The sequence below is a fragment of the Ranitomeya imitator genome, chromosome 3, assembly GCF_032444005.1.
Source record: "Ranitomeya imitator isolate aRanImi1 chromosome 3, aRanImi1.pri, whole genome shotgun sequence".
NCBI classification, from domain to species: Eukaryota; Metazoa; Chordata; class Amphibia; order Anura; family Dendrobatidae; genus Ranitomeya; species Ranitomeya imitator.
Genome location: NC_091284.1, coordinates 37348456 through 37365167, shown reverse-complemented (window position 1 = coordinate 37365167; position 16712 = coordinate 37348456).

The following is a 16712-nucleotide window of genomic DNA, read 5'->3' as shown; positions in this document are numbered from 1 at the left end:
ATTTGTGTTCTGCTGTCTCTGGTGTCCACCTGTTCTATTAGGATTTGGGAGTTTCCTATTTAACCGGGCTTTCTTGTCATTTCCCCGCCGGCTATCAAGGTTATCAGAGTGTTTTGTTACCTCAGCTTCTGGCTTCAGTAATCTTCAGGACAAGCTAAGTTTTTGATTTTCTTGTTCCACGTTTTGCTTTATTTTTGTCTTGTCCAGCTTGCATATAATTGTTTCTTTGCTGCTGGTTGCTCTAGTGGGCTGTAATTGCTCCTCATGTTCCATGAGTTGGAACATGAGTTCAAGTAATTACAGGATGGTTTTTTGCTGACCGCGCAGTTTACTTTTGTATCCTCTGCTATCTAGTTTTAGCGGGCCTCATTTTGCTGAATCTGTTTTCATACTGTGTATGTGCCTTCCTCTCATTTCACCGTCATTATATGTGGGGGGCTGCTATTTCTGTGGGGTATTTCTCTGGAGGCAAGAGAGGTCTGTGTTTCTTCTAATAGGGGAAGTTAGATCTTCGGCTGGTGCGAGACGTCTAGGATCATCGTAGGCACGTTCCCCGGCTATTGTTATTTGTGTGTTCAGGTTTAGGGTCGCGGTCAGCTCAGGTTCCATCACCCTAGAGCTCGTTGGTGCTTGTCCTTTTGTGATTCCCTGCCATTGGAATCATGACAGTATAGCCGGCCAAAAATGTTTGGGCTGAAGTAGGAGGAAAAGTAGTCTGAGGAAGTTTTTTTTTTTTTCTCCTCTGAGGTTGCTGCCTAGCCCTAATTGCAGCCTGGCTGATTTTTTTTTCCTCCTCTTAATCCTTGAATGGCTCTGACCTTAGCTGTTTATCATGGACGTCCAGAGTTTAGCTTCCAGCTTGAATAATCTTGCTGCTAAGGTTCAAAATATACAAGATTTTGTTGTACATGCTCCTATGTCTGAACCTAGAATTCCTATTCCAGAGTTCTTTGCTGGAGATAGATCTAGTTTTCTGAATTTTAGGAACAATTGCAAGCTGTTCCTTTCTTTGAAATCTCGCTCTTCTGGAGACCCTGCTCAGCAGGTTAAGATTATTATATCTTTCCTGCGGGGTGACCCTCAAAATTGGGCATTTGCATTGGCACCAGGGGATCCTGTGTTGCTTAATGTGGATGCGTTTTTTCTGGCATTGGGTTTGCTCTATGAGGAACCTAACCAAGAGATTCAGGCTGAAAAAGCTTTATTAGCTCTCTCTCAGGGACAAGATGAAGCAGAAATATATTGTCAAAAATTTCGGAAATGGTCAGTGCTTACTCAGTGGAATGAGTGCGCCCTGGCTGCAAAGTTCAGAGATGGCCTTTCTGAGGCCATTAAAGATGTTATGGTGGGGTTCCCTGCGCCTACGGGTCTGAATGAGTCTATGACTATGGCTATTCAGATTGATCGGCGTTTACGGGAGCGCAAACCTGTGCACCATTTGGCGGTGTCTTCTGAACAGGCACTTGAGACAATGCAATGTGATAGAGTTCAGTCTAGAAGTGAACGGCAAAACTATAGGCGGAAAAATGGGTTGTGCTTTTATTGTGGTGATTCAGCTCATGTTATATCAGCATGCTCTAAACGCACAAAAAAGGTTGATAAGTCTGTTGCCATTAGTACGTTACAGTCTAAGTTCATTCTGTGTGTGACTCTGATTTGCTCATTATCATCCATTTCCGTCGATGCCTATGTAGATTCAGGCGCTGCCCTGAGTCTTATGGATTGGTCATTTGCCAAGCGATCTGGGTTTAGTCTTGAGCCTCTGGAAGTCCCTATTCCTTTGAAGGGAATTGACTCTACACCTTTAGCTATGAATAAACCTCAGTACTGGACACAAGTGACCATGCGTATGACTCCCGTTCATCAGGAGGTGATTCGCTTCCTGGTATTGTATAATTTACATGATGTTCTAGTACTTGGTCTGCCATGGTTACAAACTCATAATCCAGTCCTTGACTGGAAAACAATGTCTGTGTTAAGCTGGGGATGTCAGGGGGTTCATGATGATGCACCTCCGATTTCTATCGCTTCATCTACTCCTTCTGAGGTTCCTGTATTTTTGTCGGATTATCGGGATGTTTTTGAGGAGCCTAAGCTCAGTTCGCTTCCTCCTCACAGGGATTGCGATTGTGCTATAGATTTAATTCCTGGTAGTAAATTTCCTAAAGGTCGTTTGTTCAATCTGTCAGTGCCAAAGCATACTGCTATGCGGGATTATGTTAAGGAGTCCTTGGAAAAGGGACATATCCGTCCATCTTCGTCCCCTTTGGGAGCAGGTTTTTTTTTCGTGGCCAAGAAAGATGGGTCCTTGAGGCCTTGTATAGATTATCGTCTTTTGAATAAGATTACCGTAAAATATCAGTATCCTTTGCCTTTGTTGACTGATTTGTTTGCTCGCATTAAGGGGGCTAAATGGTTCACTAAGATTGATCTCCGGGGTGCGTATAATCTTATACGAATAAAGCAAGGTGATGAGTGGAAAACCGCATTTAATACGCCTGAGGGCCATTTTGAGTATTTGGTAATGCCTTTCGGACTTTCTAATGCTCCTTCAGTCTTCCAGTCCTTTATGCACGATATTTTCCGTGAATATCTGGATAAATTTATGATTGTGTATTTGGATGATATTTTGTTTTTTTCTGATGACTGGGAGTCTCATGTTCAGGAGGTCAGGAAGGTGTTTCAGGTCCTGCGGGCTAATTCCTTGTTTGTAAAGGGCTCAAAGTGTCTCTTTGGAGTCCAGAAGATTTCTTTCTTGGGGTATATTTTTTCCCCTTCTACTATTGAGATGGATCCCGTCAAGGTTCGGGCTATTTGTGACTGGACGCAGCCTGCATCTCTTAAGAGTTTGCAGAAGTTCTTGGGCTTTGCTAATTTCTATCGTCGTTTTATAACTAATATTTCTAGTGTTGTTAAGCCTTTGACGGATTTGACTAAGAAGGGTGCTGATGTTGCTGATTGGTCTCCTGCGGCTGTGGAGGCCTTTCAGGAACTTAAACGCCGGTTTTCTTCTGCTCCTGTGTTGCGTCAGCCTGATGTTTCGCTTCCTTTCCAAGTTGAGGTTGATGCTTCCGAGATTGGAGCGGGGGCGGTTTTGTCACAGAGAAGCTCCGATTGCTCGGTGATGAAGCCATGTGCGTTCTTTTCTAGAAAATTTTCGCCCGCTGAGCGGAATTATGATGTGGGTAATCGGGAACTTTTGGCCATGAAGTGGGCATTTGAGGAGTGGCGTCATTGGCTGGAGGGTGCTAGACATCGTGTGGTGCTCTTGACTGATCACAAAAATCTGATTTACCTTGAGTCTGCCAGGCGTCTGAATCCTAGACAGGCTCGTTGGTCACTGTTTTTCTCTCGTTTCAATTTTGTGGTTTCATACCTGCCAGGTTCAAAGAATGTGAAGGCGGATGCTCTTTCTAGGAGTTTTGTGCCTGACTCCCCTGGAAATTCTGAGCCCACTGGTATCCTTAGGGATGGGGTGATTTTGTCGGCCGTCTTCCCAGACTTGCGACGTGCTTTGCAGGAGTTTCAGGCGGGTAAACCTGATCGTTGTCCGCCTGAGAGACTGTTTGTTCCGGATAGTTGGACCAGTAGAGTCATCTCCGAGGTCCATTCTTCTGCGTTGGCAGGTCATCCTGGAATATTTGGTACTAGAGACTTGGTGGCCAGGTCTTTTTGGTGGCCTTCCTTGTCGAGGGATGTGCGTTCTTTTGTGCAGTCTTGTGAGGTTTGTGCTCGGGCTAAGCCTTGCTGTTCTCGAGCCAGTGGATTGTTGTCACCTTTGCCTATCCCGAAGAGGCCTTGGACGCACATTTCCATGGACTTTATTTCGGATCTCCCTGTCTCTCAAAAAATGTCCGTCATCTGGGTTGTGTGTGACCGCTTTTCTAAAATGGTTCATCTTGTACCCTTGCCTAAGTTGCCTTCCTCCTCTGAGTTGGTCCCTCTGTTTTTCCAGAACGTGGTTTCGTTTGCATGGGATTCCGGAGAACATCGTTTCTGACAGGGGATCCCAGTTTGTGTCTAGATTTTGGCGGACGTTCTGTGCTAAGATGGGCATTTGTCCTTTTCGTCTGCATTCCACCCTCAGACGAATGGCCAGACGGAGCGAACTAATCAGACCTTGGAAACTTATTTGAGGTGTTTTGTTTCTGCTGATCAGGATGACTGGGTTACCTTATTGCCGCTGGCCGAGTTTGCCCTTAATAATCGGGCTAGTTCTGCTACCTTGGTTTCTCCTTTCTTTTGTAATTCGGGGTTTCATCCTCGTTTTTCCTCTGGCCAGGTGGAGCCTTCTGATTGTCCTGGAGAGGACATGGTGGTGGATAGGTTGCATCAGATTTGGAGTCATGTGGTGGACAATTTGAAGTTGTCCCAGGAGAAGGCTCAGCAGTTTGCTAATCGCCGTCGCCGCGTGGGTCCTCGACTTCGTGTTGGGGACTTGGTGTGGTTGTCTTCTCGTTTTGTTCCTATGAAGGTCTCTTCTCCTAAGTTCAAGCCTCGGTTCATCGGTCCTTATAGGATCTTGGAAATTCTTAACCCTGTGTCGTTTCGTTTGGATCTCCCGGAATCATTTGCTATTCATAATGTGTTCCATCGGTCGTTTTTTGCGGAGGTATGAGGTACCTGTTGTTCCTTCGCTTGAGCCTCCTGCTCCGGTGCTGGTGGAGGGAGAATTGGAGTATGTTGTGGAGAAGATCTTGGATTCTCGTGTTTCCAGACGGAAACTCCAATATTTGGTCAAGTGGAAGGGTTATGGTCAGGAGGATAATTCTTGGGTGGTTGCCTCTGATGTTCATGCTGATGATTTGGTCCGCGCTTTTCATAGGGCTCATCCTGGTCGCCCTGGTGGTTCTCGTGAGGGTTCGGTGAACCCTCCTCAAGGGGGGGGTACTGTTGTGAGTTCTGTTTTTGGGCTCCCTCTGGTGGTTACTGATGGTACTGGGTGATTTGTGTTCTGCTGTCTCTGGTGTCCACCTGTTCTATTAGGATTTGGGAGTTTCCTATTTAACCGGGCTTTCTTGTCATTTCCCCGCCGGCTATCAAGGTTATCAGAGTGTTTTGTTACCTCAGCTTCTGGCTTCAGTAATCTTCAGGACAAGCTAAGTTTTTGATTTTCTTGTTCCACGTTTTGCTTTATTTTTGTCTTGTCCAGCTTGCATATAATTGTTTCTTTGCTGCTGGTTGCTCTAGTGGGCTGTAATTGCTCCTCATGTTCCATGAGTTGGAACATGAGTTCAAGTAATTACAGGATGGTTTTTTGAAGGGTTTTTTGCTGACCGCGCAGTTTACTTTTGTATCCTCTGCTATCTAGTTTTAGCGGGCCTCATTTTGCTGAATCTGTTTTCATACTGTGTATGTGCCTTCCTCTCATTTCACCGTCATTATATGTGGGGGGCTGCTATTTCTGTGGGGTATTTCTCTGGAGGCAAGAGAGGTCTGTGTTTCTTCTAATAGGGGAAGTTAGATCTTCGGCTGGTGCGAGACGTCTAGGATCATCGTAGGCACGTTCCCCGGCTATTGTTATTTGTGTGTTCAGGTTTAGGGTCGCGGTCAGCTCAGGTTCCATCACCCTAGAGCTCGTTGGTGCTTGTCCTTTTGTGATTCCCTGCCATTGGAATCATGACAGCCACGAGGAGCGCAGGAGAGGAAGAAGGGCGTGGAAGTGGGCGTGAAAGAGCTGCAGAGCGCGAATGACAATGACCGCCCAATCTAAATATTTCTGCACCCTGAGGACGTGTCCGTCAGTGGCCGAGATCCGCCTCCTCATTCTCAATGGAGGGCAGAGACAAAGGAAACGGAACCGCCCACGAAGGAGAGAGAGGGAAAGAGACCAGGAAGCGACCCACGTGGAGGACGCCATGGCCAGTCGCTCAGACCCAGACTGCAGGGTTGAAGCAGAGGGCTCCCCTAGCTACCCGGACGAGCATCACAGCCAGAGCTCCACATCTGGGACCGGTCTCCTGCAGGGTGAGATGGAGGATCTCATGGAGCAGCTTCTCCAGTGGCGGCTGGAGACCAAGACCTCGGACCAGGAGGCACTGTGGTGGCAGAAAGCCCAGCATCAGGAGTGGTTGGCACCTCGGCCGTTGCGAGGTTTAGAACAATTGCCACCCAGACCCCTGACTGGAGTCCAGGATCTCCTGTGACCACACCGATTGCCCGTGAGTACCCGGCGGGATGGCCTCGCTCACTGCTGCCGGTGGAGTTGTCACAACCACTCATGCCGAGGAAATAAACCTCGGAAACCTGAAAATGTACATAGTTAACTCTTTGCTTTCCCTTCTCCTTTTCCTACTTGAACCCGTTGTCAGGTCGCCGTTATAACCGCCGCGGCCCCTGCTGTCTGCTCTTACTTACCGCTCCTCGGCGTCCAAGCAGCGCTCCTGTGCGTCCACAGCGCCTTCTACTGGCAGCACATGAATGCGCACTCTGCCTTTTTCCTTTGGACGCTCTTTCCCCTGCTCTCTGTGGTCCTGGAGGTCCATGACCCGGAGGGTATGCTGCCACTCTGCATTTAAGGCCGCCTCTTCCTTTTGGCTGTGCCTGTCTGTCATTTGTTTTCTGGCAAATGCCTCTGGCTCTCTTGCTTCATAGTGTACCTTACGTTCTCCCTGCTGCTTGACTCTGACTTTTCGTTTCTGTGTATTTTCATTAACTGTCTCCGAGTTTCACTTGCAGCTCCAGTTCTCCTGTACCTTTGTTTCTTCCCGGTGTTCCAGATCCTCTGCCTAGTCCTTCCGCCTTCGTCTCCTGCGCTTCCGTGGTCTCGCGACTCCATCCTGTCTTCCGGTTTGTCCTTCCATTCTCTATCTGTCTTGTCAGGTTCCCGTTACCCGTTCCTCTTCTCCTTCTTCGTTTTCTTTTCCGTCATCCCTGCCCTGACCTTTTTCCTTTCCCTGTACTTTGGTACCGGCTGCCGTTCAGTAGTCTCCCCTGGGCCTGCTCCTAACGCTCCCTGTATAGGGGGCGGTCCACCTGGTCCACTCGTCCTGGGGAGGTTCGCTGTTTCGGTCCAGTGGGTCCACTTATCTCGCTTTCCTGGTCCCTAAGTGTAACACCCGTCCAGGGTTAACTCCTAGGGATCCCTTTGTTTACCCGGGATCCCTCTTCCTTTTGTTTGTTTATCATTGTTTTAAAAGACTGCCGGATCATGAACAGCAAAAGATTCCAAAACTGTTTTGTATATAGTTCGCGCCTTATTAAAGGCGCCCTCTACTGGTTTTACATCGAAAGAAGACTTTGCGAAGAGACTGCTTGGATACAGCACAGAAGGTCTTGCTTTCCATAGACTTGCAGACGGAGAGAATCTGCACTATCTCAAAGAGACTTGGTTCTCTCTTAAAGGGAATGTCCACATGTTGAACTTGTTATAATGTTACCTCAAGAAAAGTTGAAATGTTAATAATGTTGTGATTCAGAAAAGTTTAATAATGTTACTAGAAATTGAGGACAGGAAAGATTGAAAGTGAACCCGTAGCGGTTAGAGAAAGAGTCCTCCTGAGAACTGTAGAACGATAGTTGGTTGCTGAAAGAAAGACAATGACAGTAGGCCCAGCCAAGGAGCTAGGCGGTCCTGCATTGGTGAAGCTAGAAAGAAAAGAAAAAGTTGAGTTATCTTGTAGTACTTTATAGTAGGCCTTTAGTGGGTTCAGCTATACGCCCTTAAAGGAAAAGTTAAATTATTGTTCAGAATTTGCACTTGGTAGAATACCCGGCTGGGTACCAGAAGTTGTTTATAGTCAAAATGTTATTTATAAATATTTAACCTTGTTTTGTTTGTAACGTTCAAGTGTCCTCACCTCCCATAAAGGGAAGCATTGTTATATTTTCTTGCATTTCAAAATTTTGCATGTCTTTCGCTAACATGTATTGTTGTTCTTCTTCCCAGTCCAGGAGTACTGGAAGTAACCGGGGGGGGAAGGGGTTGGTCGGGAAGTGCAGCGCCCCAGAGACCTGGTCGTTGCAGTATGACGCTCTGCCACTAAGGGGAGTGATGGTACGTCTGATGGCACTAAAGGAGTTCTCTGACCAGCACACATTACACTTCACACTCCGGCCACTAGGGGGAGTAAAAGGCTTTATTTATTGGGCCACTCCTCACACTGGTAAAACTAGGGGTTGGATAGGAAGTTAGATCAGAAGCTGACTGGGTTGGATTCAGGCAGCAGCTCGTGGCAGGGGGTGCTGCAGGGAGAAGATTCAGGGGGGTCCCTGTCAGGCGTGGAAACCTGGCAGGTACCTAGCAAACAGAACGTTACGGAACTGCGCCTGCACTTCCTTGCGGCGGTATCCTAAGAAAGAGACACAAAGCGAAGGATATTGTGGAACAGTGAGAAACAAGATCAGCACAAAGGAGATCCAGTAGGAGTCGTGCCCCGAGAACGGCAACATCCTACTGAGGCGCGTAGCCGGTGGCCGGAACACCTAGGAAGTAACTGACTCTATGCCTTACTTCAAACTCCGCAGGACAGTTAATTATAGGTTGGCTGTCTACCTTAAATTTCCTACAAAGACATAGGGGGCAACGCGTGGAGAGGGGCGTCTCTAGGGTCCCGGAAGAGCTCCGAGCCTTCCCGTCATACGGGTGCGTCCTAGCCATAACATACCTGGGGGACGAGAAACTAGTAACATCTGGAACGAAATAGAAAGAAAGAGAAAGAACTAGAAAGAAGGAACGAACGAACTAGAACAGAAGTTGTGAGGACTATACCGAATGCTCAGCAGGGTAGCACTACAACACACAGGCGATATTGGTAAGCAACGATTTCCACCTGCAAGGGGAACTCTGGATGTGCCATCGGACCGGCCGGTCTCTGACAGCCTGGTTAATCGTGCTCCGGATTGAGGATCCTGAAGTCTTCAGTAAAGAGGTAAAGAGACTGCAACCCTGTGTCCTCTTTATTGACTGCACCTCACACCATCACCATCCACCTTACTGGGAAGCCCTGGGGACACACTTCACCTGTGGGAAGGTATACCATCCAGCTGCCGTTCCATCACCACAGCGGACCCCACAGCAGCGTCGGTCGACCTGACCGAATACCACAGGTGGCGTCACGAAACCTTGACAGACTCCTATCACCTTTTATTGGACGCTCCTTAGCAGGGTCACGGACCGGGTCCAGCCACCGTGACATCCCCAGAACCAAGACAAAGAGGATCGGTACCGAGTAACCCGCGGCACTGCATCTGGGGGCGATCCATTTCTATCTACGAATTATCACAGTGGCAATTGTTGACTTGTTTTCTTGAATAAATCTGGCATATACCTTTTTGCATCATACCAGTTTCAAGTGTGCGGTATTTTTTCTTCTACTATTGACTTGACCACACGGTCTGTTTTACCAGCACCTCCGTGTCCTTGACCAGAGTGCACACCATTATCCTTGTTCAATTAGAATACTAGGCATCCACCCCTCGGATGTTTTGTGGAATATTAAGTGGTTAGTTTTCAGTATTTTGCACTTCTGCTGCCCCCTCCTTTATCATGGGAGGCCGGCTGCATCCTGTTTGTGCATTTGTGTCTGGACATGATATTGCAAGTATTGCTGTTTTTTTTCCTCTCTCAACTCAATGAATGTGTAAATGCCCAACCAACTCAATGCACTGTCAATGTGTGAAAGTAAACAATGCTCGACCTACTTAGTGCCTATCAATGTGTGAAAGTAAACAATGCCCAACCAACTCACCAACTCATTGCCTGACCAATGTGTGAAAGTAAACAATGCTCGACCAACTCACCAACTCAATGCCTGACCAATGTGGGAGAAGATTCGTCCAATGAACACAGTATGAGGAGTGAAGAGGGATTGGTGTGGACACAATATAAGGGGCGGTGGGGGATTAGTTCTGCAGACACAGTATGAGGAGCAGTGGGGGATTTGTGCTGAAGAGAGTATGATGAGCTGTAGGGGAATTGGTGCTGCGGACACAGTATGAAAAGTGGGGGGATTGATGCTGTCGATACAGTATGAGGAGCAGGGAAGATTTGTGCTGTGGACACAGTATGACAAGTGGGGGATTGGTGCTTCAGACACAATATGAGAAGCAGGGAAGATTGGTGCTGTGGACAGAGTTTGAGGAGTGGGGGGATCTGTGCTGTGGACACAGTATAAGGAGCAGTGGGGGATTAGTTCTGCTGACACAGTATGAGGAGCAGTGGGGGATTTGTGCTGCAGACAGTATAATGAGCTGTAGCGGGAATGGTGCTGCAGACACAGTATGAGGAGTGGGGAAGATTCGTGCAGTGAACACAGTATGAGGAGTGAAGAGGGATTGGTGTGGACACAGCATAAGGGGTGGTGGGGGATTAGTTCTGCAGACACAGTATGAGGAGCAGTGGGGGTTTGTGCTGAAGACAGTATGATGAGCTGTAGAGGGATTGGTGCTGTGGAAACAGTATGAAAAGTGGGGGGATTGGTGCTGTGGATACAGTATGAGGAGCAGGGAAGATTTGTGCTGCGGACATAGTATGACAAGTGGGTAGATTGGTGCTTCAGACACAGTATGAGAAGCGGTGAAGATTGGTACTGTGGACAGAGTTTGAGGAGTGGGGGGAATCTGTGCTGTGGACACAGTATAATGAGTAGCGGGGATTGGTGTGAGCACAGTATGAGGAGCGGATACCCTCTCCTCCTCTTGTGACCTGATGCTCATGTGTTCTGACATTGCCTTTATTATTCCAGTACTTGTACTTTAGATTTGTCATTTATAGGCATCCATCAAACATTTGTTTACTTAGATTTAACTGAGAACCCTCGCATATGTTATCTGGTATACATTCTTGTGGTTAAGACTTGGCTCCATAGAATAACACTTACATTGAGCATTTGCACTTTATTGTAGCTTTACTTATTATTTGATATACTACACTGATCTGTGGAGTGCCCCACTGAAAGGCTCACATGTAATGTGGTTAAGATTAGGCTCCATAGAATAAGATCTATATCAAGTTAAGCATTTACATTTTTTTTATAGTAGTGCTTATTATTTGATATACTATACATACTGTTGGAGCCTTTCCCACTGAGAAGCTGGCATGTGATGTAATATAATATATCGTATATGATATCCTTTGTTTTGGGTGCTAAGGTAATCCTGTGCTAAACACAGATGAACTGCTTTTTCTCATTACCAGTATATTCACATTTGCCTCACCACTAGGTGGAGACATTACAGTTTGTTTTCTGTGAAATTTAGATATGATTCACTTTGCATTTCTTTCTTCTGAACGCGGGTCTTTAATTAGGAATGAACACTCTCCTAATGATTATTTAGATTTACATTTCTTAGGATTGACATAATATTCATATTTACCTCTGTTCTCTGTAATACAAACTCCTTATATAAGAAGGGAACCTGAGTCCAAGCTATATTATAAAACTTTGCAACTTTTATTTCCAAAATTGTAAACACACATATATGAAGTTAAAAGAGAATAAAGGGGTACTTGAGCAGAAACATAGGAAGATAAATACAGGTCAATGACGTATAAACCCAAAACTAATGACCATGAGCGCCAGGTGCATCACAAATAGCAGGCAGGGTATATAAATTGTCAATATCCTATAATGCTGACCATAATGGGTACGACAATATAATGGTTAGATGTAAAAAAGTCCCACTTTATCCTGGTCAAAGGTCAGGAGAAAAGGAAGAGTCGGTGTGCAGATTCCTCCCACAACATAAGTCCCATTTATATACATCCGGGGGCATCTGAACCCTGGCACATGTACCTGCACCGTGGCCACAGGGAAGCAGGGCGCCAAATTCTGATGACCAGGTATAAAAGAGAAGGGACAGGCAGCAAAAGGCTAGTAAGTTAATGATTACCCTGCATCTTGCTTGGTATGCGCCAGGAAGCTCGATCCCCGACATACGTTTCGGTGATTTTCCTTCCTCAGGGAGCGTGGCTTATTAGATTTGGTATCCCTGGTGTTCACCCGGTCACATGGTCGGCATGAACCAATAATATTAATAATAATTGTTTTTATTTGAATCTTGTAATTATCTTTATTTTCAATAAAGGAATTATTATTTTTTATCAATGGGAGTATTTTCATTGGCTTTTTCAGTATAAGGAGCAGTAGTGGGGATTGGTGCTGTGGACACAGAATATGGAGTGAGGGGACATTAATTTGGATACAGTAAGAGGAATGGTAAGAATTGGTGCTGCGGTGTTGTGTAGGCAATCCAGTAACACAGTGTGCAGTAATCAGGGCACATACAGTGATCTGACAATAACCCAAAAACAATAGAACGAGCTCTGAGACGTGGAATCTCTGTAGACCGCAATACCTGAACCTATCCTAACACAACTAAAGGCGGCTGTGGATTGCGCCTGTCACTACCTATGCAACTCGTCACAGCCTGAGGAGCTGACTAGCCTGAAGATAGAAATACAAGCCTGACTTACCTCAGAGAAATACCCCAAAGGAAAAGGCAGCCCCCCACATATAATGACTGTTAGCAAGATGAAAAGACAAAACATAGGGATGAAATAGATTCAGCAAAGTGAGGCCCGAAATTCTAGACAGAGCGAGGATAGCAAAGAGAACTATGCAGTCTACAAAAAACCCTAAAGCAAAAACCACGCAAAGGGGGCAAAAAGACCCACCGTGCCGAACTAACGGCACGGCGGTACACCCTTTGCGTCCCAGAGCTTCCAGCAAAAACGAATAGACAAGCTTGACAGAAAAAAACAGCAACAAAAGCAAAGAAGCACTTATCTAAGCAGAGCAGCAGGCCACAGGAAAGATCCAGGAGCTCAGATCCAACACTGGAACATTGACAAGGAGCAAGGAAGACAGAATCAGGTGGAGTTAAATAACAAGGCAGCCAACGAGCTCACCAGAACACCTGAGGGAGAAAGCCCAGAGGCTGCAGTACCACTTGTGACCACAGGAGTGAATTCAGCCACAGAATTCACAACAGTACCCTCCCCTTGAGGAGGGGTCACCGAACCCTCACCAGAGCCCCCAGGCCGACCAGGATGAGCCACATGAAAGGCACGAACAAGATCTGGAGCATGGACATCAGAGGCAAAAACCCAGGAATTATCCTCCTGAGCATAACCCTTCCATTTAACCAGATACTGGAGTTTCCGTCTAGAGACACGAGAATCCAAAATTTTCTCCACAATATACTCCAATTCCCCCTCCACCAAAACAGGGGCAGGAGGCTCAACAGATGGAACCATAGGTGCCACGTATCTCCGCAACAACGACCTATGGAATACATTATGTATGGAAAAGGAGTCCGGGAGGGTCAGACGAAAGGACACAGGATTGAGAATCTCAGAAATCCTATACGGACCAATAAAACGAGGTTTAAATTTAGGAGAGGAAACCTTCATAGAAATATGACGAGAAGATAACCAAACCAGATCCCCAACACAAAGTCGGGGACCCACACGGCGTCTGCGATTAGCGAAAAGTTGAGCCTTCTCCTGGGACAAGGTCAAATTGTCCACTACCTGAGTCCAGATCTGCTGCAACCTGTCCACCACAGAATCCACACCAGGACAGTCCGAAGACTCAACCTGTCCTGAAGAGAAACGAGGATGGAACCCAGAATTGCAGAAAAATGGAGAGACCAAGGTAGCCGAGCTGGCCCGATTATTAAGGGCGAACTCAGCCAACGGCAAAAAGGACACCCAATCATCCTGGTCTGCAGAAACAAAACATCTCAGATATGTTTCCAAGGTCTGATTGGTTCGTTCGGTCTGGCCATTAGTCTGAGGATGGAAAGCCGAGGAAAAAGACAAGTCAATGCCCATCCTACCACAAAAGGCTCGCCAGAACCTTGAAACAAACTGGGAACCTCTGTCAGAAACAATATTCTCAGGAATGCCATGCAAACGAACCACATGCTGGAAGAACAAAGGCACCAAATCAGAGGAGGAAGGCAATTTAACCAAGGGCACCAGATGGACCATTTTAGAAAAGCGATCACAGACCACCCAAATGACTGACATCTTTTGAGAAACGGGAAGGTCAGAAATGAAATCCATCGAAATATGTGTCCAAGGCCTCTTCGGGACCGGCAAGGGCAAAAGCAACCCACTGGCACGTGAACAGCAGGGCTTAGCCATAGCACAAATCCCACAGGACTGCACAAAAGCACGTACATCCCGTGACAGAGATGGCCACCAGAAGGATCTAGCCACTAACTCTCTAGTACCAAAGATTCCTGGATGACCAGCCAGCACCGAACAATGAAGTTCAGAGATAACTTTACTAGTCCACCTATCAGGGACGAACAGTTTCTCGGCCGGACAACGATCAGGTTTATTGGCCTGAACTTTTTGCAACACTCGCCGCAAATCAGGGGAGATGGCAGACACAATGACTCCTTCCTTGAGGATACTCGCCGGCTCAGATAAACCCGGAGAGTCGGGCACAAAACTCCTAGACAGAGCATCCGCCTTCACATTTTTAGAGCCAGGAAGGTACGAAATCACAAAATCGAAGCGAGCAAAAAATAACGACCAACGGGCCTGTCTAGGATTCAAGCGCTTGGCAGACTCGAGATAAGTAAGGTTCTTATGATCAGTCAATACCACCACGCGATGCTTAGCTCCTTCAAGCCAATGACGCCACTCCTCGAATGCCCACTTCATGGCCAGCAACTCTCGGTTGCCCACATCATAATTGCGCTCAGCAGCAGAAAACTTCCTGGAAAAGAAAGCACATGGTTTCAACACTAAGCAACCAGAACCTCTCTGTGACAAAACCGCCCCTGCTCCAATCTCAGAAGCATCAACCTCGACCTGGAACGGAAGAGAAACATCTGGTTGACACAACACAGGGGCAGAACAAAAACGACGCTTCAACTCCTGAAAAGCTTCCACGGCAGCAGAAGACCAATTAACCAAATCAGCACCCTTCTTGGTCAAATCGGTCAATGGTCTGGCAATGCTAGAAAAATTACAGATGAAGCGACGATAAAAATTAGCAAAGCCCAGGAACTTTTGCAGACTTTTCAGAGATGTAGGCTGAGTCCAATCCTGGATGGCTTGGACCTTAACCGGATCCATCTCGTTGTAGAAGGGGAAAAGATGAACCCCAAAAATGAAACTTTCTGCACACCGAAGAGACACTTTGATCCCTTCACGAACAAAGAATTAGCACGCAGTACCTGGAAAACCATTCTGACCTGCTTCACATGAGACTCCCAATCATCAGAGAAGATCAAAATGTCATCCAAGTAAACAATCAGGAATTTATGCAGATACTCACGGAAGATGTCATGCATAAAAGACTGAAAAACAGATGGAGCATTGGCAAGTCCGAACGGCATCACTAGATACTCAAAATTACCCTCGGGCGTATTAAATGCAGTTTTCCATTCATCTCCTTGCCTGATTCTCACCAGTTTATACGCACCACGAAGATCTATCTTAGTGAACCAACTAGCCCCCTTAATCCGAGCAAACAAGTCAGATAACAATGGCAAGGGATACTGAAATTTAACAGTGATCTTATTAAGAAGGCGGTAATCAATACACGGTCTCAGCGAACCATCCTTCTTGGCTACAAAGAAGAACCCTGCTCCCAATGGTGACGACGATGGGCGAATATGTCCCTTCTCCAGGGATTCCTTCACATAACTGCGCATAGCGGCGTGTTCGGGCACGGATAAATTAAATAAACGACCTTTAGGGAATTTACTACCAGGAATCAAATTGATAGCACAATCACAATCCCTATGCGGAGGTAGAGCATCGGACTTGGGCTCTTCAAATACATCCTGATAATCAGACAAGAACTCTGGGACCTCAGAAGGAGTGGATGACGAAATAGACAAAAATGGAACATCACCATGTACCCCCTGACAACCCCAGCTGGATACCGACATAGAGTTCCAATCCAATACTGGATTATGGGTTTGTAGCCATGGCAACCCCAACACGACCACATCATGCAGATTATGCAGCACCAGAAAGTGAATAACTTCCTGATGTGCAGGAGCCATGCACATGGTCAGCTGGGTCCAGTACTGAGGTTTATTCTTGGCCAAAGGCGTAGCATCAATTCCTCTCAATGGAATAGGACACCGCAAAGGCTCCAAGAAAAAGCCACAACGCTTAGCATAATCCAAATCCATCAGATTCAGGGCAGCGCCTGAATCCACAAACGCCATGACAGAAAACGACGACAAAGAGCATATCAAGGTAATGGACAGAAGGAATTTGGACTGTACAGTACCAATGACGGCAGACCTATCGAACCGCTTAGTGCGCTTAGGACAATCAGAGATAGCATGAGTGGAATCACCACAGTAGAAACACAGACCATTCAGACGTCTGTGTTCTTGCCGTTCAACTCTGGTCATAGTCCTATCGCACTGCATAGGCTCATGTTTAATCTCAGACAATACCGCCAGATGGTGCACAGATTTACGCTCGCGCAAGCGACGACCGATCTGAATGGCCAAAGACATAGACTCATTCAAACCAGCAGTCATAGGAAAACCCACCATGACATCCTTAAGAGCCTCAGAGAGACCCTTTCTGAACAAAGCTGCCAGCGCAGATTCATTCCACAGAGTGAGTGCTGACCACTTCCTAAATTTCTGACAATATACTTCTATATCATCCTGACCCTGGCACAAAGCCAGCAAATTTTTCTCAGCCTGATCCACTGAATTAGGCTCATCGTACAGCAATCCGAGCGCCAGGAAAAACGCATCGACACCACTCAATGCAGGGT